Genomic DNA, 24246 nt, shown 5'->3' with positions numbered 1-24246 from the left:
TGTATCACTCCACTTTAAACAGCATCATAATCAGAATCCGGCTGGCCTCAAGTTTTGGGGAGTTGATCATATCAGACCAGCATGGAGAGGTTCTAACATGGTTAGAGAACTTTCAAAGCGTGAAACTGAGTGGATCTATACTGTCGATACGCTGTTGCCAAAAGGCCTGAACGTGGAGCTGGATATAAATTGCTTTATTAGTGACTTTTAATCCCTCTTCTTTTAGATGGCTTTTTTACCCAGTTTTCTTACCTCGGCACGTCTTTTAATATATTAATATTTTAATATATTTTAATATTTTAAGGTCACTTTATCATTTTTTATTGGGTCCTCCATATCCCTTCCCTCTTTTGGTCTCATCTATGAGGACACTTAACGTCCCTACTATTGATTACCTATTTATTAACACTTATTGATACCATTGGTATCCTTTTTTAAGTTCACATATATTTATGTACACATTTATATATATATTGGTCCTTTGTGAGACAGTATTGCAGCATACCTTTACTGCCTTACCTCCTCTCTTCTTGTGTACCACGTTGAATCCATCATACCTGATTCAACCAGATTTACTCGTTTTTCGATTCTTTGTATGACAGATATACATCAACCCATATATCACCCTCGATCCTTATTGGGTGACTAAATATATGCATATACACCATTCCATAAATAACGATATAGGATTTGATATACTCTTTTTCATCCAATATCATGAGAATAGGGGTTCTATAATGATGACAAATGGGGTTCAGGGTTACTATAAATACAAATGTGCACTCCCTTATGATATCCCCGTTATCATCTGTATATACACATATAAAGCTGTTGTCTTTCATGGGTATGATGTCTGGGGAGTAATACATCCAGACACACAGCACATAAGAATCCATGTCTACTTGTCTGCTATTACTCATATATATACGCTGACAAGTGCTCCATAATATGTAACCATTTGGTTAATGGTCCATTTGCATGACAATGTGTATATGTGTATACACTGAATGCCTGGACTTATCCCCATATATAATGTGTACATTGAAGTTGGTCACCGGGCTTTGACCCCGTTCTTATATATGTATGTATACACATTTTTTATATATATATATATTTTGTATATGTGTATGCTTTTTACTATATATATAAAAGGTTTTTATCCAATATACCTTTTTCCAGTGCATGCCCACAAATATCCTCCTCCTTAGATATTTTGAGCCACTCATGAATTAGCCCTCTTACTATTACTAATAATAGCACATCCCTATACCTGTAGCGTCGGGTCAGTGTTTTCTTTATAAATATCTATAGCCCGAGCCTGTGCTCCGTTTTGGAATAACTCCCGCCCTAGTCTACAATGATTGGCCGCAGGATGCATAGTCTCTAGATGTGTATCACACGGCCCATGGATTAATTTACATATTACCCGCCCAGGTCCTACGTGATTGGCTGCTACATCGAATGCCCTAGTTATGTCCAAGTTTTTATCCCTTGTTTACACGCCACTCAATAACATATCCTAGATTGCTGGAAGTGTTTACAAACATTTCCCCCGCTATGTGATAGCCTATGCATCCAGTTTTTGTTTATTTTCCTCGGAGATGTAATTCTCGATTAAAAGTGCAGCAGTACATATGTCTACGTTTCCCTGCCAGCCCCAAACGGCACAGCTGACGTCCGCCCCTCCTTCCGGTCCGGTTTGCACCAATCGTGACCGTCAGGGCGGATCGCTCACATCCAATAGCCGTAGCCGATGGGGTACAAAGGGATAGTGACAGCGCTGAGTAGCCACGCCCTCTGTCGAAGTCGGAAGTGACGAAACGCGTCAGGGCGTGGCTACAACAGCGCAACACAGGAGCCTGCTTTCGTTCCATAACCACCTATTACTACATCAGCGTTACAAGCACTCGTGCGGCCCCTGGTGCCCATAGGACGTCGGTGACAACTGGAATCACAGGCTTGCCATTTTTTGTTCATTCTTTACATATTTTCTGTACGGGCATTTGCATATGGGGATTGTTCTCCTTTATACATTGTAGTTACCTTCGTTTTAGCAATACTTCACTATTGAGTGTTTTTTTTTTTTGCTTACATGCATCTTCAATGAGAATGACCGCCGCAGACTGTAAGAGCAGTGGAAGATGTGCCTAAGGGGATATAATTTCTCTTGCTGGTAGTGGTAAGCTTGCACCCCATAAGGGAGCACTATCACTCCTATTGGTGAACCTTGAATAAGGTATAGGGTGCACTAACGCCTTGTTTTCTGATCACCAAACACATCACCCCTGTCTCTTCCTTTAAGCTCCGCTCTGGGGCTAATCACTTTAAAACCATTTTTATAGCGCTGTTTTTATCATTTGAACCACGGTTCTTTATTTATGATACTTCGTTTTATGTCTTTTAGTGGGGCTTTTCCCATTTTTTTAAAATAGCTGCTTCTTGGATTTTTATCAATTTTAATCATTATTGATATTTCCACCACATCCCTTTTACATCTATTTCTTCACTTGGGATCAGTTGTTTTATCTAGTCTCTGGCGCCGGAAGTGCATTTTAGGTTCCGTTTGTCTGGTTTATGCACCTTAAATTTAAGGTTTGAAATTATGACGATCGCAGCTGCACGGAGACCGTACCCGGCGTATAAGACGACCCCCGACTTTGGATGCATTTTTTTGCATCCAAAAAGTCGTCTTATACGCCGGAAAATAGGGTAGTTATTAAAAAACATATCTGAGTACAGGTATATGAAGAAAATATAGAGGTACACTTACATGTTGCCAAAGTAAATGCAAGCATAAATGTCACAGCCACAGAGTGATTTTGTAAAAAACAGACAGCCACGTTCCAACAACAATCCGATTGGCACACCTAGAGACCTCCAGATGGAAACAGCAGTGAGCAACCTGCAAGACCAGCATAGAGTAAAGCACAACCACAAAGGGCACACAGGTGCTGGAGAGGGCTTCTTATGACACTGAGGAAAACCTCATGCTCTATTTAAACATAAGAAAGGATGAGTGTATAGAGGAGTGTATATATATATATATATATATATATATATATATATATATATATATATATATATATATATACCAAAGAGTTTTTGTACATTTTATTTTGACATATATACAGCGAGTAGGTGTATATATAAATGCATAGGCAGAGACCATAGTGTATAATATATATCGCCTATATGGATGCTGCTAGAGGCAAAAGGGAGTTGCTTCTGGAATTAGTATCTAAGGCAGATGAAACACTTGGTATTGAAAATTGAAAGATAGATTTAAGAATTGTGGGTTAAAAGATATGTCTATGTCATACCTCCCAACTTTTTGAGATGGGAATGAGGGACACCTATTAGCAAACGTATGATGGCATAGGACAAACCCCCTTGCCCCTTAACGACTTGCCGACCGCCGCACAAACTTATACGTCAACAGAATGGCACTCCTGGGCAAAAGGACATACCTGTATGTCCCCACTAAGGAAGCAGCATTTTGGACATGCGCGCGAGCTCAGTGAGCCCAACCGTGGGTCCTGTGGACTTGATCGCCGTGGGGATAGCCACGATTGTCTCACGGTGAGGAAGAACAGGGAGATGCTGATGTAAACAAGCATCTCCCCGCTATGCCTAGTGACAATGGCAGTGATCACAGCTTCCTGTAATCGGAAGCGGTGATCACTGTTTTGTCACACACAACCCATCCCCCTTACAGTAACAAGCACTCCCTAGTAAAAAAACTTAACCCCTACAGAGCCACCTAGTGGTTAACCCCTTCACTGCCAGTGTCATTTGCTGTAAAAATGACAATGGTCCCAAAAATGTGTCAAAAGTGTCCGATGTGTCTGCCATAATGTCGCAGTCACAATAAAAATCACTGATCGCCGCCATTACTAGTAAAAAAAAAAAATATTAATAAAAATGCCTTAAAACTATCCCCTATTTTGTAGATGCTTTAACGTTTGCACAAACCAATCAATAAACGTATATTGTAATGTTTTTTACCAAAAATATGTAGAAGAATATGTATCGGCCTAAACTGAGAAAAAAAATGTTTTTTTATATATTTTGGGATATTTATAATAGCAAAAAGTAAAAAAAATATTGATTTTTTTTCAAAATTGTCACTATATTTTTGTTTATAGCGCAAAAAATAAAAACCGCAGAGGTGATCAAATACCACCAAAAGAAAGCTCTATTTGTGGGGAAAAAAGGACGTCAATTTAGTTTGGGAGCCACATCACACGGCTGTGCAATTGTCAGTTAAAGCGACGCTGTGTGCGAATCGCAAAAAGTGGCCCGGTCTTTGACCAGCAAAATGGTCCGGAGCTTAAGTGGTTGAAGGAGAATTGTACAAAAAAAACAAGATTGGTTAAATAAACAAGTGCTTTTTTTACCACTACTTTCCTTTATATTGGCCTTTGAACTTTACAAATGCAGCGATTTAGAAATCAGATGAAAGGTTTAGTGCTAGAAAACACTTTTTGATAGATAAATAGTGCATTTTATATACATCTATATTGATCAGGCCAAAATGAGGGACAAATAAAGGGGAAATGAGGGACAGAGGGACATTACTCCAAATCAGGGACAGTCCCTCGAAATCAGGGACAGTTGCTATGGAGCATGCAGGTAGCAAGAAATGAGTAATGGGGGGCAGTAAACCCCTAAATAAAAACAAATGTTACTTGATCAGGAAGGCGATGGGACATTGCAAATTAGTCCCCCAGGAGAGGGAGCGCACAGCATAGATTTAACCAGACAAGTGGGAAATGGACAGAGTATGGAGTGCTGAATCACTCATTTTATAGTCCACAACATGTTTGTGTGGCCAATCCCCCAATCCCCCTGTGGCAGTTCATGGGAGGGCTTCTTATAACACTGAGGAAAACCTACAAATACTGCAAATATGTGGTAAAGTGCTGACTATAAAGTGTCAAAACGGCTCATAAATAAATCAATAAATAAGATGAGCATACATGTGCTGACCCACAAACAGATAATAATACAATATATGAAAGTGATCGAGAATATATATATATATATATATATATATATATATATATATATATATATATATATATATATATAAAGTGTCTCTATGCAAATATGAAGAAAGTGCCAAACCTGACAAAAAGTGCACAACTGCAAGAAAAGTGCCAAATTGCAAAAAGTGCAAAAAAGCGCTGAACGTGCGCGAGTGCACCAATGCACACCATATATGAATGAATGGTTCAATAATGCAATATACAAAAAAGGGTATAGAAAATTTATAAAAAATGTAGACAAGTGAGTAAGAGTGAGGTATGAAAACGTCCCATATATTGTATAAGGGGACAGATCCTCCGGTGTCTCCTAATTCTTGATGGGGGTGTGTCCTTAATTTTAGTATTGAACCATGGTGTCTCTCCTTCACCAGTCTCTCAGAACTCTCACCTTACAGATATATAAAACAGGCACATCAATTAATACTCTTCCACTCCTCTTTGATGTTAAGACACCAGGATCAGAATATCATTGCTTTTCTCCTTTAACCCTTACGATCTCTCCGTCCTGCAGCAAATCACTGGAAGAGGGGAGGGAGGGGGGACGAGGGGGGGGGGGGGAGAACTCGAACCTGTGCCCAGGGATAAGCAAGGAGGAGAGAGGACTCCAATAGTGTAGTAATTAAAATGAGACTTTAATTTATACACACATATAAATGGACTCTTACAATGAATAAAATAATAGCAAGCCTGTAAAGGTAAACTGCAGCGTTGGAGTTCTCTCTTCCCTCCCCTCTTCCAGTGATTTTCTGCAGGACAGGGAGGGATCGTAAGGGTTAAAGGAGAAAATCAATGATATTCTGATCCTGGTATCTTAACATCAAAGAGGAGTGGAAGAGTATTAATTGATGTGCCTGTTTTATATATCTGTAAGGTGAGAGTTCTGAGAGACTGGTGAAGGAGAGACACCATGGTTCAATACTACAATTAAGGACACACCCCCATCAAGAATTTGGAGACACTGGAGGATCTGTCCCCTTATACAATATATGGGACGTTTTCATACCTCACTCTTACTCACTTGTCTACATTTTTTATAAATTTTCTATACCCTTTTTTGTATATTGCATTATTGAATCATTCATTCATATATGGTGTGCATTGGTGCACTCGCGCACGTTGAGCACTTTTTTGCATTTTTTGCAATTTGGCACTTTTCTTGCAGTTGTGCACTTTTTGTCAGGTTTTGCACTTTCTTCATATTTGCACAGTGATACTTTATATATATATATTCTCGATCACTTTCATATATTGTATCATTATCTGTTTGTGGGTCAACACATGTATGCTCATCTTATTTATGGATTTATTCATGAGCCGTTTTGACACTTTATAGTCAGCACTTTACCACATATTTGCAGTATTTGTAGTTTGTATGTATTGGTTTTATACCTTTAGCGCAAGATCACTTTCCAATGTATCCATTTTATGTGTACAGTGAACACCATTGGATCTAGCAGCTTTTGTCATTAGGACTTCCCCACATTCATATCTACTTACTAGTAGCGCGAGAGACCTTTTACTGAGGAAAACCTCATGCTCTATTTAAACATAAGAAAGGATGAGTGTATAGAGGAGTATATATAGCAAGATATACCAAAGAGTTTTTGTATATTTTATTTTGACATATATACAGCGAGTAGGTGTATATATAAATGCATAGGCAGGGGCCATAGTTTAAAATAATTATAAAGGCAAAAGGAAAGTACTGCTAGAATTACTATCCAAGGCAGATGAAACACCTGGAATTGATAATTTAAAGGTGTATTTAAAGCGGATGCACAGGAGATAGAATGGAAGTGTGTACAGCAGACCTATAAAACGAGTTAAAGCAAAGCAAAAATCACTTCCCCAACCACCCGAAACAAAACCCTTCAGAAAGGGCTTGTAATTAACAACTTAAAGCGGGGGTTCACCCTAAAAAAAAATTCTAACATTACAATGAGCTGACCTGTGACACGGACATTATGCTGGTCTTTATTTTATTTTTTTTCGTACATACCGTTGTATCTGTATTTTCTCCCCGGATTTCCCGCGGGAGTGGGCGTTCCTATTCATAGGGTAAGTGATTGATGTTCTTCCGACCGGTGCATACAGTGCGTCACGAGTTACCGAAAGAAACCGAACGTTGGATCGGCTCTATACGGCGCTATACGGCGCCTGCGCACCGATATTCGGCTTCTTTCGGCAACTTGTGACGCGCTTTATGCGCCGGTCAAAAAAAAAAAAAAAGACCAGCATAATGTCCGTGTCACAGGTCAGCTCATTGTAATGTTAGAATTTTTTTTTTAGGGTGAACCCCCGCTTTAATTTAACCCCAAAGGGGACATGACTTGTAGTTAGAAAATCCAGCGCAATTCTGACTGGAGCAGTTTCCTTTTCCAGTCTCCCCCTCTAAGGGAGGGGATGGATACGATCCAGAATAAGGAACTATATATTGGGAAATCTGCCATTGTGTGCAGATATCACATGGCGGCCCCATGAAAGATCAGGGTTCTTCGATTTTCATACTCAAGATATGCCGATATACTCTTTTCCAAAACTTTTGAAATGGTTTTACCCACATAAAAGGAGCCGCACTCACAGGTCAGGAGATATACCACGCCAATCGTTTTACATTTTGCATAATGTCTGTTCACATTTATTGGCAATAGTTGCAGCCACCACATCGGGGTCTTTTCTAGTGCTGCCCTTGAATTCACTGTGCACCAATTGGTCACCGACCGATTTGGCATGTCTGTAAGTGATGGCTGGTTTATCTGGCACAAAGGGACTGAGGGTGGAATCCATGCTCAGCAGATGCCAGTATTTAGCCATGATTCTCCTGACCTGTGAGTGCTGGCTGCAGTATCGGGTTATTAACTTAAGCCCCGGACCAATATGCTGGCTAAAGACCCAAGGGGTTTTTACAGTTCGGGACTGCGTCGCTTTAACAGACAATTGCGCGGTCGTGCGACGTGGCTCCCAAACAAAATTGGCATCCTTTTTTCCCCACAAATAGAGCTTTCTTTTGGTGGTATTTGATCACCTCTGCGGTTTTTATTTTTTGCGCTATAAACAAAAATAGAACGACAATTTTGAAAAAAATGCAATATTTTTTTACTTTTTGCTGTAATAAATATCCCCCAAAAACATATATATAAAAAAAAATTTCCTCAGTTTAGGCCGATACGTATTCTTCTACCTATTTTTGGTAAAAAAAATCGCAATAATCGTTTATCGGTCGGTTTACGCAAAATTTATAGGGTTTATAAAATAGGGGATAGTTTTTTTACATTTTTATTTTTTTAATTTTTTTTACTAGTAATGGCGGCGATCAGCGATTTTTTTCGTGACTGCGACATTATGGCGGACACTTCGGACAATTTTGACACATTTTTGGGACCATTGTCATTTTCACAGCAAAAAATGCATTTAAATTGCATTGTTTATTGTGAAAATGACAGTTGCAGTTTGGGAGTTAAACACAGGGGGCGCTGTAACATTTAGGGATCACTGTGTATGTGTTTACTAGTGTAGGGGGGTGTGGCTGTAGGAATGACGTCATCGTTCGAGTCTCCCCTATAAAGGGGATCACCCGATTGATGCGCCGCCACAGTGAAGCACGGGGAAGTGTCATGGTCTTACCTCTCTCCTGTCTCCTTCGTTTGACATGTGCTGGCGGCCATCTTGGTTTCTGGGTCTCTTGTAGCCTCCCACCCTGCGGCTCCTCCTTCCCACTGGGAGGAGCTGGATGCCTGGCTCATATATATAGGAGGTCTGTGGCTTCAGTTCCTTGTTTGGTCCTCCTGTGTTCACATGCTTCTAAGACTGCTGCTGCTTCTGGTTCCGATCCTGGCTTCATCTGACTTCCCTGCTGGTTCCTGATCCTGGCTTCGTCTGACTACCCTTCTGGTTCCTGACCTCTGGCTTCGCAAGACTCTGCTTCGGTTTCACCATCCGTTTGGACATTAGGACCAAGCCATGAATTTTGACGGTACAGGGCCATCCTCGCTACCCACGCTGGTTGCCAGACTTGATCAGCAGGATTACCTGTTGGGTCAGTTCGCCGTGGCGTTACAAACCCTGCTTGAACGCACGGCTCATTTCGCTCCCGTTGCCGATGGGTCGGTTGTCGCTCCTGGGCCCGCTCCTACTGCCCCTCCGGTTGTTGCGCCAGAGTCTACCCTGACACCTGTTGTTGCGCCTGCGGTGTTTCGGGGTATGACCGGTTCTGCCCCCCTTCCACAGCGATTTGGGGGAGAGCCAACTCAGTGCCGAGGTTTCCTTAACCAAGTGGGCATTTATTTCGAGTTGCTGCCACATGCCTTTCCCACTGAGAGATCAAAGGTGGGCTTCTTGATCTCGCTGCTCTCGGACAAGGCCTTGGCCTGGGCCAGCCCTTTATGGGAGAACAACAATCCGGTGGTTGCCGAGTTTTCCGGTTTTGTTGCTTCTCTTCGGAAGGTATTCGATGTGCCGGCTCGCGCCGCCTCTGCTGCGAAGCTCCTTATGTCCGTCAGACAGGGTTCACGATCTGTAGCCGAATACGCCATTGAGTTTCGTACCCTGGCAGCAGAGGTGGGCTGGAATAATGAGGCTCTGGTCGCTGCTTTCTCTCATGGTCTCTCGGATGCCTTGAAGGATGAGGTTGCAGCTAAGGACCTACCAGTGGAGCTCGAGGCTCTTATTTCTTTCCTGATTTTGATTGACACCAGACTCAGGGAGAGACCTTCCTTTAAGGAGAGCCTGCGGAGGCCTCCTAACAGTTTGGCGCCTACGTTTGCTGTCCCACCCGTGCCTCCCTCTCCTCCCACGCCTCCTGGGGTTGACTTGTCTGGGGGTGAACCCATGCAGCTGGGGTTTGATCGCCTGTCCGAGGGGGAGAGGGTACTCCGGAGACGCGAGGGCCGATGCATGTACTGTGGTCTCGGTGGGCATTTTCGGTTGGCATGTCCGAACCGTCCGGGAAACGCTCACACCTGAGATCCTGTCGGGGGCAGATCTTGGGTGGAGTCTCCTCGTCCCCGGTTTCCCGTGTTGATAAACCACTGATCACTGTTGTCCTCTCCTGGGTCGGGGGCTCGGTGACGACCCAGGCGTTGGTGGACTCTGGTGCTGGTGGTTTTTTCATTGATAGTGAGTTCGCTGCCGCCAATTCCATTCCTCTGCAGGCTCGAGGTTCCCCGCTGGCTCTAGAGGCGATAAACGGCAGACCCCTCCAGCCGTCACACGTGACTCATGAGACCCTTCCAGTGGGGATAGCCATTGGTGCCGTTCACAGAGAGTCGGTCTGCTTCCAGGTTATTTCGTCTCCACACTACTCGGTGGTCTTGGGGTACCCCTGGCTCCAGAAGCATAATCCGACTTTTGACTGGAGATCGGCCGAGATCCTCTCATGGTCACCACAGTGTGGGGCTAGTTGCATCCATGGGCCTGTCAAGTTGCTGTGTACTTCCTCGGACTCTCTGTTGCCTCCTGAATATGAGGAGTACCGGGATGTATTCGATAAGGTGCGCGCAGTTGCCCTACCTCCGCACCGCCCATACGATTGTGCCATAGAGTTACAACCTGGTGCCGTTCCTCCTCGCGGCAGGGTCTATCCACTGTCGGTTGCGGAGAATGAGGCCATGGAGGAGTACGTGATGGAGGCGCTGTCCCGTGGTCACATTCGCAAATCTTCGTCCCCGGCAGGGGCTGGATTTTTCTTTGTGAAAAAGAAGGGCGGTGAGTTGAGGCCTTGCATCGATTACAGGGGCCTTAATCGCATCACGATCAAGAACGCTTACCCGATACCCTTGATTTCCGAGCTGTTCGATCGCCTTAAGGGGGCCACGGTCTTTACCAAACTCGACTTGAGGGCGGCATATAACCTGGTACGGATCAAGGCGGGCGATGAGTGGAAGACCGCGTTTAACACCAGGACCGGTCATTATGAATCCTTGGTTATGCCCTTTGGGTTGTGCAATGCGCCCGCAGTCTTTCAGGAATTCATCAACGATGTTTTCCGTGACCTGTTGCAGCAGTGTGTGGTGGTCTATTTGGATGACATCTTGGTATACTCTGAATCCATGGAGGCCCACATTCTGGATGTCAAGCGAGTGTTGCAACGGTTACGAGAGAACAAGCTGTTCGGTAAGCTTGAGAAATGCGAATTTCACCGATCCCAGGTAACCTTCTTAGGTTACATCATTTCCGCTGAGGGGTTCTCCATGGACCCTGAGAAGGTTTGGCTGTCTTACAGTGGCCTCAGCCCAGTGGTCTTCGTTCCTTGCAGCGCTTTTTGGGCTTCGCCAATTATTATCGGAAGTTCATCAGGGACTTCTCCATGCTGGCCAAGCCTCTCACGGATCTGACCAGGAAGGGCAGTAATTCCCAGGTCTGGCCGCTCGAGGCCATCCGGGCTTTTGAGGCCCTAAAATCCGCCTTTGTGTTGGCCCCGATTCTGTCTCATCCCAACCCTGGGTTGCCCTTTGTCCTCGAGGTGGACGCGTCTGAGACGGGAGTAGGCGCCCTTCTGTCTCAGCGTAGAACACCAGAGGGTCCGCTGCTTCCTTGTGGGTTTTACTCCCGGAAACTGTCACCCGCGGAGTGCAACTATCAGAATGGTGAGAGTGAGTTATTGGCCATAGTGCAGGCTCTCAAAGAGTGGAGGCACTTGCTCGAGGGCTCGGTGGTTCCGGTTCTCATCCTGACGGACCACAAGAATCTGACCTACCTTTCTGAGGCCAAGAGATTGACACCACGTCAGGCCAGATGGGCTCTGTTCTTGTCACGTTTTAATTACGTGGTCTCCTACCTACCCGGTTCCAAGAACATCAGGGCGGATGCCTTATCACGGCAGTACTCCGAGCTGTCCAGGGAGGAATCTATACCGACTTCGGTCATACCTCCGAATCAGATCCTGGCCGCCATTCGCACCAGCCTGACCTCTCCCCTTGGTGAGCAGATTTTGGCGGCTCAATCTGGTGCTCCCTCTGGGAGACCCAACGGCAGATGTTTTGTGCCTGAGGAGTTGCGCACTCGGTTGTTGCGAACCTACCATAACTCCAAGACCGCGGGGCATCCTGGTAAGAATCAGCTGTCCTGGGCTGTTTCACGTCTGTTCTGTTGGCCTTCCCTACGTTCCGACATCGCCGCATATGTAGCGGCATGCTCCGTTTGTGCCCAAAGTAAGTCCCCTCGGCACCTTCCGTTGGGCCTGCTGCAACCCATAGCCACCGGGGAGCGCCCATGGTCACACCTGGGGATGGATTTCATTGTGGACCTCCCTGCATCCCGAGGCCATACGGTCATTCTCATGATTGTGGATCGGTTTTCCAAAATGTGCCACTGTGTTCCTCTCAAGAAGTTACCCTCTGCACAAGAGTTGGCCACGATTTTTGCCTGGGAGGTCTTCCCGGTTGCACGGTTTGCCCAAGGAGATAGTGTCGGATCGGGGGAGTCAGTTTGTGTCCAGGTTCTGGCGCGCCTTTTGCTCCCAGTTGGGGATTCATCTCTCCTTCTCCTCGGCCTACCACCCTCAGTCCAATGGGGCCGCAGAACGATCCAATCAGGCCTTGGAGCAATTCCTTCGTTGCTATGTCTCCGATCACCAGGACAATTGGGTTGACCTCCTGCCTTGGGCTGAGTTTGCCAGGAACACGGCGGTGAACTCTTCCTCTGGGACGTCTCCCTTCATGGCCAATTATGGGTTCCAACCTGCCGTGTTACCGGAGGCATTCTCTCCCCAGGATATTCCGGCTGTGGAGGATCACCTTTCCGTCCTATGCGCCTCTTGGGTACAGATCCAGAAGTCCCTTGAGGTCTCTGCGCAGCGCCAGAAACTCCAGGCTGATCGCAGACGAGCGCCTGCTCCTTCCTACCAGGTCGGAGACCGTGTATGGTTGTCCACTCGCAACCTCAACCTTCGAGTGCCCACTCCCAAGCTGGCTCCTCGCTTTGTTGGTCCCTTCCGAGTGCTTCGCAGGGTAAACCCGGTAGCCTATGCCCTTGCGCTTCCTCCTGGCATGCGGATCTCCAACGTGTTTCATGTCTCCCTGTTGAAGCCACTGGTGTGCAATCGCTTCACTTCCTCGGTTCCTCGGCCTCGTCCGGTCCAAGTGGGCAATCATGAGGAGTATGAGGTGAGCAATATCCTGGACTCACGCCTGGTCCGCGGTCGGGTGCAGTTTTTGGTCCACTGGCGTGGTTATGGTCCAGAGGAGCGTTCCTGGGTTCCCTCCGCAGATGTCCATGCTCCTGCCTTGCTCCGAGCCTTCCACGCACGTTTCCCTCAGAAACCGTTTTTTGCACCGCGGAGGAGGGGCCCTTGAGGGGGAGGTACTGTCATGGTCTTACCTCTCTCCTGTCTCCTTCGTTTGACATGTGCTGGCGGCCATCTTGGTTTCTGGGTCTCTTGTAGCCTCCCACCCTGCGGCTCCTCCTTCCCACTGGGAGGAGCTGGATGCCTGGCTCATATATATAGGAGGTCTGTGGCTTCAGTTCCTTGCTTGGTCCTCCTGTGTTCACATGCTTCTAAGACTGCTGCTGCTTCTGGTTCTGATCCTGGCTTCATCTGACTTCCCTGCTGGTTCCTGATCCTGGCTTCGTCTGACTACCCTTCTGGTTCCTGACCTCTGGCTTCGCAAGACTCTGCTTCGGTTTCACCATCCGTTTGGACTTTTGCTTTACAGCTTGATTTTCAATAAAGCCTTCTTATTTTCACTTATCTCTTGTACGTCTGGTTCATGGTTCCGTAACAGGAAGCCGTGTTTACACACGGCTCTCCCCATTCTTCAGCTCCGGGGAGCGATCGCGACGGAGAGGCTATAAACAAATACCCGCGCCGTCGTCCCGGATCGCTCCCCGAGCGGACCCGACCTCCGCATGTACCGGGGGGGTCCCGATCGGACCCCCCACCCACGTCTAGCAGAGGACGTACAGGTACGTGATTGTGTCTGTCGTGCCATTCTGCCGACGTAAATGTACATGAGGAGGTCGGGAAGTGGTTAAATAGGTGGTGATATCTGTCTTACGTTTTTTAGGGGCATAGAGAAGAGAATGTCTAGTGGGTAATACATCTCTTCTGTATGCCTTTTTTAGGCATGTTTTAGAGTAGCCTCTGAGCAGCAGTCTGTCTCGCAGTGCATCTGCCTCAATTTTAAACGCATTGTCGTTGGTGCAGTTTCTGCGAATGCTATTACCTGCTGTGGGTTTACGGTAGAGGTTGGTGGAGGGTGTCCCCCATCAGGATCTTTTCAGATGGTCACATCCAAAAAGGCAATGGAATTTACATAGTAGTTCATTGTGAAAATTAAGTTGAAATCATTAGAGTTCATGGTCTGCGGAGATGGAGACTCTCAATGGGTCCATCCCATATCAAAAAAATGTCATCGATGAATCTATACCATGAATTGATATGGTTTGAAAATTTAGGTGGATCATCGCGTGATAGAAAGTCCTGCTCCCACTCTCCCAGGTACAGGTTTGCATATGAATGAATGAGTGACTTGTATAGCGCTACACATGCAAACTGAATTGCCTTTAGGCGCTTTTTGCAGCCAGTGTCTTCCTGGCTGGTGCGACCATTTACCCCGTAGGATCTCGACACGCTTGGGACACACAGTCGTACACACATATATACATATATACTGGGCCAATTTGGACAGGATTCAATTAACCTACCTACATATATGTAGCCTGTTTGGATTGGCAGAGGTTGTTACTCCAATCCGAGCAGGTTTAGCATGCTCTGTAGTCATCAACAGAGTGCATTGCCATTTACCAAAATCCCATTATCAATTTTAATCTAACAACAAACTTCTAGGGAAATATATATTATCAGAAACATGGGTCTAATAACCTCTACTCCCAAAACAAGAAAACACAATATGCTTTACATATACATTTTAAACAAACATTTAAAACACTTTACTAATCAAATATTACCCTGTGCATTCATTAAACACAATCCAACCACTTTCTCATTCCTTATTCATGTGCCCAATCCATTCATTCTCCATTTAGAAATGTTTTCCATATTTTCCCTTCAAACACATTTGAACACCTTTTTAAAATCCATATCTCCCTAGTGCATAGGATTACACAAGTTACTTCTCTTTTTCCTCACTAACCACAATTCCTATGGCGTAGCGCCTGGAATACATGACTTCCTTATACTTCTTAATTATAAGATTCTTACACTTGTGTTAACCAAAAAAGATTAAATCAAACATTTAAAAATCCCCAATCAATGTCAAAGCAGCTTTAACACAATTAAAACCATTTACACAAATAACCATCCCATTGTTTCATAACAGGCAATGTCCTTACATAATGCAAAGCTCACATTTTTTCCTTCAACATCAACAAATGTGCCTTCGGGCCCAACTTCCCCTCAAACATACAATCAATTTTTTTTATAACAACATATTTTTTCCTACATAAAACACCACTCTAGGTTCTGTTCTTCTATAACACTATAATGCCATTTACTGAACACCTCGGAGCCCAGGGCAATTATATCAATCCAAACTATAGCACATTTGTTGATACCGAAAAACTACTGTACCTTTTAATTTCAATAACGCAAGGATGGGCAATTACACAATTAAAACAGTCCTTAAAGTCAGACTCCGACTTAAGTAATCAAAACTACCCCATGTATAAATTGAAGTGTTTCTCTTAAAAATTTGTATCTTGCAATTATTTTAAACCTTTTTTTATCTTTAACCTAAGTATCTGATCATATTCCTCAAAAAAACATTTGGTACCAGCGCATACATGTATTTTAACAGTGACGTGTCACATTACATTCCCTAATGTTTCCAATTAACTATGAACTGGGGATTGGGCTTAATATGTGCCCAACACACATTTTGGCCTGGATTCAGGTAACACTTACGCTGCGTAAGTGTACAGATGCGCCGTCGTATCTATGCGCTTGATTCTTAATGCTAGATACGCCTGTAATGTGGCTTCATCCGACCGACGTAAGTTTCCTACGCCGTCGTATCTTGAGCGCATATTTACGCTGGCCGCAAGGGGCGCTCCCAATGATTTACGCGTTGAATATGTAAATGACCTAGATACGTCGATTCACGAACGTACTTGCGCCCATCGCAGTAATCTACGCCGTTTACGGAAGGCGTAGGTCTGGCGTAAAGTTAAGCCTCATAAAGCAGGTGTAAGTCATGTTAGGGTATGAAACAGGGAACAGCCGTCGTATTTTACGTCGTTTACGTAGTAGTACGTGAATGGGGCTGGGCGTAGGTTACGTTCACGCCGTAGGCATTGAGCCGTCGTATCTTAGAGAGTATATTCAACGTGATTCTGAGCATGCGCGCGCATGCGCTGTTCGTTCAGCCCATCATTTGCATGGGGTCACGCTTCATTTAAATGGATCACGCCCACCTTCCACCTACTTTGAATTATATGGGCTTACGCCGACGAATTTACGTTACGCCGGCGCAACGTTGGGAGCGAGTGCTTTGTGAATACTGTTCTTGCCTCTCTGTGTTACGTCAGCGTAGCGCATATGAGATGCGCTACGCCGGCAGAAAGATGCGCCGCTCTACGAGAATCCGGCCCATCATGTATAGACTGACAATAGTTGCAACATTTTACCAACAACATATATAACATATTTTAAATCTACAGTGGAACCTCGGTTTAAGAGTAACTTGGTTTGAGAGCGTTTTGATTTGCGAGCAACTTTTTTTTTAAATTCTGACTCGGTTTGCGAGTGTTGACTCTCAAGACGAGCAGAATTCAAGCTAAATTGGCCTGCAGTACCTAATTTGGCCTGAGGTACGGGGGCGCAGAATCCGGGCAGAGCTGAAAATAGGCTTGCAGTACCTCATTTGGCCTGAGGTACAGGGGCGCAGGAAACAAGTCAAAGTGTCCTTGGGCCGCATTCGGTATTGCATCCCATTGAAGTCAATGCGGAACAAATTATTTTCGTTTCCATTGACTTCAATGGGAAAACTCGCTTTGATATGCGAGTACTTTGGATTACGAGCATACTCCTGGAACGGATTATGCTCATAATCCGAGGTTCAACTGTATATAGATAACGCTTCTCAATCAAACCCTTCTTTAATATTCACTCTCCAGTCCAGCAACTCTCTCTGATTCGCTGAATATGGAATGCAAATATAGCAGTATGCTTTCTACAAAAGTCGTGGCGAAGCATGGTCGGTGGTTTGATCCCCTCTTTCACCTGAAGCAAAATAGCAGATCTCTGTGAGCAGATATGTACCTCTGTGTATTATGCTAAACATTACTTTGGATAGGAGGAATCACTCAAATAATAACTTATCCTTGTCCAAATCCGCGATTCAGTCCTCCTAAAGCACCACACATAGATTAGTACCCTACTCTGTCCCTCTCACCCGCCCTCTCTAGCAGCGCTCTCAGTCTTGGCAGGATCAAAAGACATATATCAAATACTTAACAAACCATTTGCATTCAGAAGAGAAAACAAGTTGTACTCTAAATTGGAATTCCAACATACAACAACAACAAACAAAAAACAGGGTAGATGGAAAATAATTCCCTATACTTACAACAACATTCTCTTAACTAATAACCAATAATTCACCAGATTGAAACTCGCTGTGACAATTTAACTTTCTTATTTTAAACAAAAACTCAATTTTTTCCCCTTAAAGTTGTAAAGCTTTGTGTTTTTTCACCTTAATGCATCCTATGCATTAAGGTAAAAAAACACCTTGCAGTCACCGGCCCTCTCGAGCCCCCGTTTTACTTATCTGAGACCCGAGTCTCCTTGGGCGCGAACCCGCGTTGCTTTCACCGAGCTCTAGTCGGCTCTTCATTGGATGATTGATAGCAGCGCAGCCATTGGCTCCCGCTTCTGTCAATCAATGACGTGGCGCGCCGGGGGGGTGGGCCGAGTCATACACTTGGTGGCTATGGCCTTCAACACTTACGCCGGAAAAAGCCTAACATAAACAACGTAAAAAAAGCGCCGGGCGGACGTACGTTTCTGAATCGGCGTATCTACCTAATTTGCATACTCCTTGCGTAAATCGACGGAAGCGCCACCTAGCGGCCAGCGTATATATGCAACTAAGATACGACGGCGTAAGAGACTTACGCCGGTCGGATCTTAGTCAAATCTATGCATAACTGATTCTAATGCCGCGTACACACCATCGCTTTCTGCGATGTAAAAATGCGACGCTTTATGTGCTTTAAAAAAACGTCATTTTTCAAACTTCAATTTGAACAACGACGTAGCATACACACCATCACTTTTTCACAACGCTCTAGCACAGCGCAGTTCCGTCAATCACGCACGACGTCACTATAAAGGGTCGTTTCCATGCGGAAGACGGCCTCTTTTGCTGATATCGTGTTGCTGCGTGTTAGTAAAAGTTTGGTGAGATACGATTCGTGATTTTCAGTGACTGTGCTTTAAATTTCGTTTTCTGTCGTACAGTTTGTCTATTTGTTGTCGGATCTGTGATACAGTGCTTGTACTAAGGACGTATTTGTTTTGGCATTACGTTTTGTGTGCACGGTGCTGTTTAGCAGGTCGTTCTTCAAAGGCCATTCTGTACTTCAGGGCGTAATTTTTAGTCTGATCTGATTTGACGACCGTTTTCTAGCCATGTTGCGGGTACGAACTCGTCGCCGAGATCGTGCTGTGCTTGTTGTTAGGATGTGTGCTGCATCCCGGCGACGGTCCATGAACAGGGTGAGGAGGAGGTTGTGGACCAAGAACTGGTTGCTATGCAGGGACCAGTTCTCTCATATGCCTCTGCTGCGGGAGATCCGAGAAAATAACCCTGATGATTTCAGGAATTTTCTTAGGATGTCTGACCCCGTATTTCAGCAGCTTTTGGCTTCGGTGTCGCCATATATCACCAGGCAGGACACCGTTATGCGGGAAGCCATCACTGCTGAGCAGAGGCTAGTTGCTACGTTGCGCTACCTTGCAACAGGGAGAAGTCTGCAGGACTTGAAGTTCTCGACGGGCATCTCCCCCCAGGCTCTGGGCCTCATAATCCCGGATACCTGTTCGGCCATCATTCAGGTTCTTCAGGAGGACTATGTTAAGGTAAGTGGTGTTCTTTCAATGGTCAAACTATGGCCCAAAAAAAGCAAAAAAAAAATGTTTCTAATATGCTCAGAATGTTCACTTTGTCTCCATGTATGCTGTTCTACACAATTTGTAAAGCCCTACATGTTTATTTTATTTAGCCAACCTGTCCATCATTCTATTTTGTGGCCAAACCCACCTAGCATAGTCCCTATATCCCCCTTTATTTGTGGCCTCCATTGTAGTGCTGCATTTTGTGTGTCCCTATATCCCCTTTTATTTGTGGCCTCCATTGTAGTGCTGCATTTTGTGTGTCCCTATATCCCCTTTTATTTGTGGCCTCCATTGTAGTGCTGCATTTTGTGTGTCCCTATATCCCCTTTTATTTGTGGCCTCCATTGTAGTGCTGCATTTTGTGTGTCCCTATATCCCCTTTTATTTGTGGCCTCCATTGTAGTGCTGCATTTTGTGTGTCCCTATATCCCCTTTTATTTGTGGCCTCCATTGTAGTGCTGCATTTTGTGTGTCCCTATATCCCCGTTTATTTGTGGCCTCCATTGTCCAAACCCCCCCCCCCCAAGATTGTTTCACTACATACTAATAATTATTTTTATTCTAATTTTATCTTTTTTGTGGGGTTGTTTCTCAGGTGACAAACTCATCTTGGGCCCCCACTCCCCCTAATTATATTTTTGGAACATCAGAGGGGGTGATTAATATGCTTAGTGTTCACATGTTATTTTTTAATCCTAACCTTTTTTGTTTAAGTTTTGGTGTGATCCCTTGAAATTGTAGCTATATTCTGTTCACAATGTTTGTTTGAATGGATTTTTTATTTTCTTTCTATCCAGTTCCCCACCACGCCACAGGAATGGCAGACTGTGGCAGCGGACTTCTCCCAGCGTTGGAACTTTCCGAACTGTGGAGGAGCCATTGATGGCAAGCACATCCGCATTGTGCCCCCACCCCATAGTGGATCCCATTTCTACAACTACAAGGGGTTTCACAGCGTTGTTTTGATGGCGGTGGTCTCTGCCAATTATGAGTTCATGTACGTGGATGTTGGGAAAAATGGCCGGATGTCGGACGGCGGTGTCTTTGCGGAGACGGAGTTCGCCCAACAGCTTCAGTCGGAGGACCTAGGATTGCCACCTGCGGAGGAGAACGAAGAGGGTCTGCCCTTCGTGTTTGTTGCAGATGAGGCTTTTGGTTTGGGTCCCCACCTCATGAGGCCATTTCCCGTACGCACCCTCACCCATGAGAGGAGGGTTTTTAATTATCGGCTGGCCAGAGCAAGACGTGTGGTAGAGAATGCCTTTGGAATCATGGCCAGCCGATTCAGATTGTTTTTAACAGCAATAAACCTTGCGGAATACAAATGGAATCATATCATATTATGTTGTTGCATTCTGCACAATTTTTTAAAGAGACATTCACAAAATTACCTCACGGTATTGCCTGATGAGGCAGATGTTGTGGCTCCGGAGCCGGGACGTCAGGCTAGCCATAGAGGCTTGGCCCCCCAAGCCGCACCTGCAGTGTGTCAATCCTATGTGGACTATTTTATGGGGAGGGGGGCCATTGCAATGCCCGATCTTCAATAAAAAATAAAATTTAATTTTTGCTTGATTAAACAGTGTAAAATGTTTTTTGTTTCTTTATTTTTAATTTTTTGGGGGTATTGTTTCTTTTTCCTAGGTTCTCATCCAGCCATGTGTTTGGGATGTCATTAATTCCCATGAGTGTTAAATCTTAATAACTATACAAATATGCCTGAGTAATTTAATGAGTCAGCATTGATACCAATAATTACACACACATTTTTTGTAGTACAAAATATTTTTTATTTTTGTTTTTTAGTTTTTATTATTACAAAATATCATCATATTTTTTTATTTTTTTGTCTTTTTTTTTATTATTACAAAATATAATCATATTTTTTTATTTTCTTGTCTTTTTTTTTATTAGTACAAAATATAATCATATTTTTTTATTTTTTTGTCTTTTTTTTTTATTAGTACAAAATATAATCATATTTTTTTATTTGTTTGTCTTTTTTTTTATTAGTACAAAATATAATCATATTTTTTTATTTTTTTGTCTTTTTTTTTATTAGTACAAAATATAATCATATTTTTTTATTTTTTTGTCTTTGTTTTTATTATTACAAAATATAATCATATTTTTTTATTTTTTTGTCTTTTTTTTTATTAGTACAAAATATAATCATATTTTTTTATTTTTTTGTCTTTTTTTTATTAGTACAAAATATAATCATATTTTTTTTTTGTTTTGTCTTTTTTTTTATTAGTACAAAATATCATTTTGGATATATATATATTTTTTTTAATTATTTGTAGATAAAATGAACAGAAACAATTAAACCCTCCCCAAAACATTAATAAAATTTTTAAGCTGCCGTTCCAGCGTCTTCGCTTTCTGGCGAATTTCCCGGCATGCCAGACGTATGTCCTCGACTTGGGCCCTGCATGTGAGAACCTCGCCGATGAGGAGCTGGGCACTATATGTGTCCAGTCCCTGACCAGCCCGATTTCCTCCTGAAATGTGGAACCAAAACATGTGTTAAAAGATTGAATGCCTATATCTATATTCCCTGAAAATGTGGTATATGTTACTTTACCGGATGTTGTGGCAGGTTCCTCTTCATCTACATCCCTCGGGGGTGTGGCTTGGTTGGCTTGTGCCTCCTGCCTTGCTGCTTCATTGTGCCCTACAAGATTGAAGAAAGGGAAAACAGGAGGTTAAAACATTACGAGCGGCCTGAAAAAACCCAAAAATATTGTAAAATCAAAAAAAAGAGGGCAATATTGTTGATTTTAAAAAGCGTTCCAAGAAAATAGACCAGTATTTAATCCATTCACAAAGTAATGTCAAATCTGGTGACAATTGTTATTTTTTTCTATATGTAAGCTAACCAAGTATCCCCTGGATCTGCTCACCCCTGTGTGTGACCCAACATAGGTTGTGATTGTGACAAACAATTGTGCTACTGAGTACACATGTTCAATAAAAAAAGGAGTAGCAAACGCTCCTTTTTGGAAATCTCAAGGTATTTAAGTTTCTTCAAAAATAAGCTGAAACACATTTACATCAATACCAGAATTAAAGACACCTTTTAAGCCACAAAAATGTCACAACTTTCATATTTGTGTCGAATAATTGGTCCTAGGAGTCGTCGTTCATTCGCCCACAATTCCTACATTTACGTTTTTATTTAGGATACAGTGCTTCAACTCCCCTTTGCACATGCAAACTAGGCATGATGCCATTTCTCAGTAATATGGTATAGGATTAGTGAAAGTCAGCGAATGAACGACGCCTACGACGACTGCATCATGCGTCCACATTCATAATATTAATTATGGTCAACCTGCAAAAGAAAAAAACATGGCACAAAGAACACACCCAAATAATTAATACACATGGAAAAAACTTACTTCTTCTTCGAATCACCCTATTTATTTTGGCAAGTTGGTGGGGTTCCCTCTTTTTTAAATCGGACCACCTTTTGCGCAGGTGCTCTCTGCTCCTGCGTTTTCCAAACTTCCGCTGGAGCCTACGGATGACCTTCTCCATAATTTTAGCTTTCACTTTATTTGGATGCATGTAGGGGCCATGCTTGGCATCATAGTCCTCCCTCCTCAATATGGTGACCATCTCCACCATTTCATTAAAACTCATGTTGGAGGCTCTGCATCGGAATCTGCGGCGTGGTTGGGCCTGGCCTGCCTCCTGGCTTGAGCTGGAATACACCTCCATGTTGTCCATCTTTTCTCCCTCACCAAACGACAGAGAAGGGGCGTGGAAAGGACGATACCGAACGTCAGGGGCGGGGTGTCGTGCGGAGCGTCACGCGTGCGTAGTGTAAAAAGGGATGGGACGTGTTTGTAAACGGCGTGCATAGTCTGTGGAAGAAGGCGTAAATCACGATCTTTCATAACGACGATACGTAAGTTATTTTTTGCCACTTTATTATAGTGAAGAGGGAATGAGTTTGTGGGCTAGTTAGGGGAAGTAAGCTTGTGGCTTTAATGACATTATGTTTTGGCTTCTGTTTCATGTGCAGAAAGAATGGATCCCTTCAAGGATGCTGATTTCCTCACAGAATTCATTCAAAAATGGAAGGAACATCCTGTTCTGTGGCAAACCAAAAACACAATAAATAAAAACAAAGATGCCAGGGAAAAAGCTAAAGAGAGCATGCTTGCTTTTCTGAAAACAAGGGTCCCCAACGCCACAAAAGCCACAGTGAAAAGCAAAATAAATTCCATCAGGGGCACCTACAGGGCCCAACGGGTCCAAGTCCTGGCCTCAATGAGGTCTGGGGCTGCAGCTGACTCCATCTACAAACCAACCCTGTGGTACTACAGTCAGCTGCAGTTCCTGGACGACCACATTGAGACCAGGGCATCCATGTCTACCCTTCCCCCAAGAGGTAGCTCCCAGCTTCCCAGCAGCCAATCCTCCAGTGTTCCCTGCAGACAAGAGCAGGCAAGCTCGGAGGAAGAGCAAGAGTTCCTGGAGGACCCCAATTGTGAGCCATGGAGCATGGTATGTGTTTTTTGTATGAATTTAGTTAGTATATGACAATTATAGTAATAATGTTAAATGTATGTTACTATTGTTCTAAATTCTAAGTGAATCTCCTAAGTTTAGGGATAAGATCAATAGTCAGTAGTGGCAAAACAGGATGGGGACAAAATTGGCCAATTAATAATGTTTATGAAGGAGTGGGTGGCATTTTCAGATAGGCCAGTAGGGGGGAGTAACGCAATACACCTGCAAAGGGTCCCAGATGTAAAAAACACCCTTTTTGAGTACTATCTAGTTGACACGAAATTTAATAATTATTTTTTGTGGGAAAAGGCCACTTATTTCCTAAATTAGGCTTGCAACAACCCAAATAATTCCAGGGGGACCATGTCTGAAGGTGTGTAAGGGGCCACATAATTAGGGATGGCGACCCTGTGTGTAATATATATTGACATTCAAGTTGCATCACTCATGATTTAAAAAATGTGTGTGATTAATGACAAACACAAATAAAATATGTTCCTTTTTTTGATACACAGGCAGACCAAAGCCAGGAAGAGACAGGGCCCACAGGGAGCCAGGAAGAGACAGGGCCCACAGGGAGCCAGGAGGAGCCAGGGC

The sequence above is a fragment of the Rana temporaria genome, chromosome 1 (genome assembly GCF_905171775.1).
Source record: "Rana temporaria chromosome 1, aRanTem1.1, whole genome shotgun sequence".
Taxonomy (NCBI): domain Eukaryota; kingdom Metazoa; phylum Chordata; class Amphibia; order Anura; family Ranidae; genus Rana; species Rana temporaria.
This window is presented reverse-complemented; position numbering follows the sequence as displayed.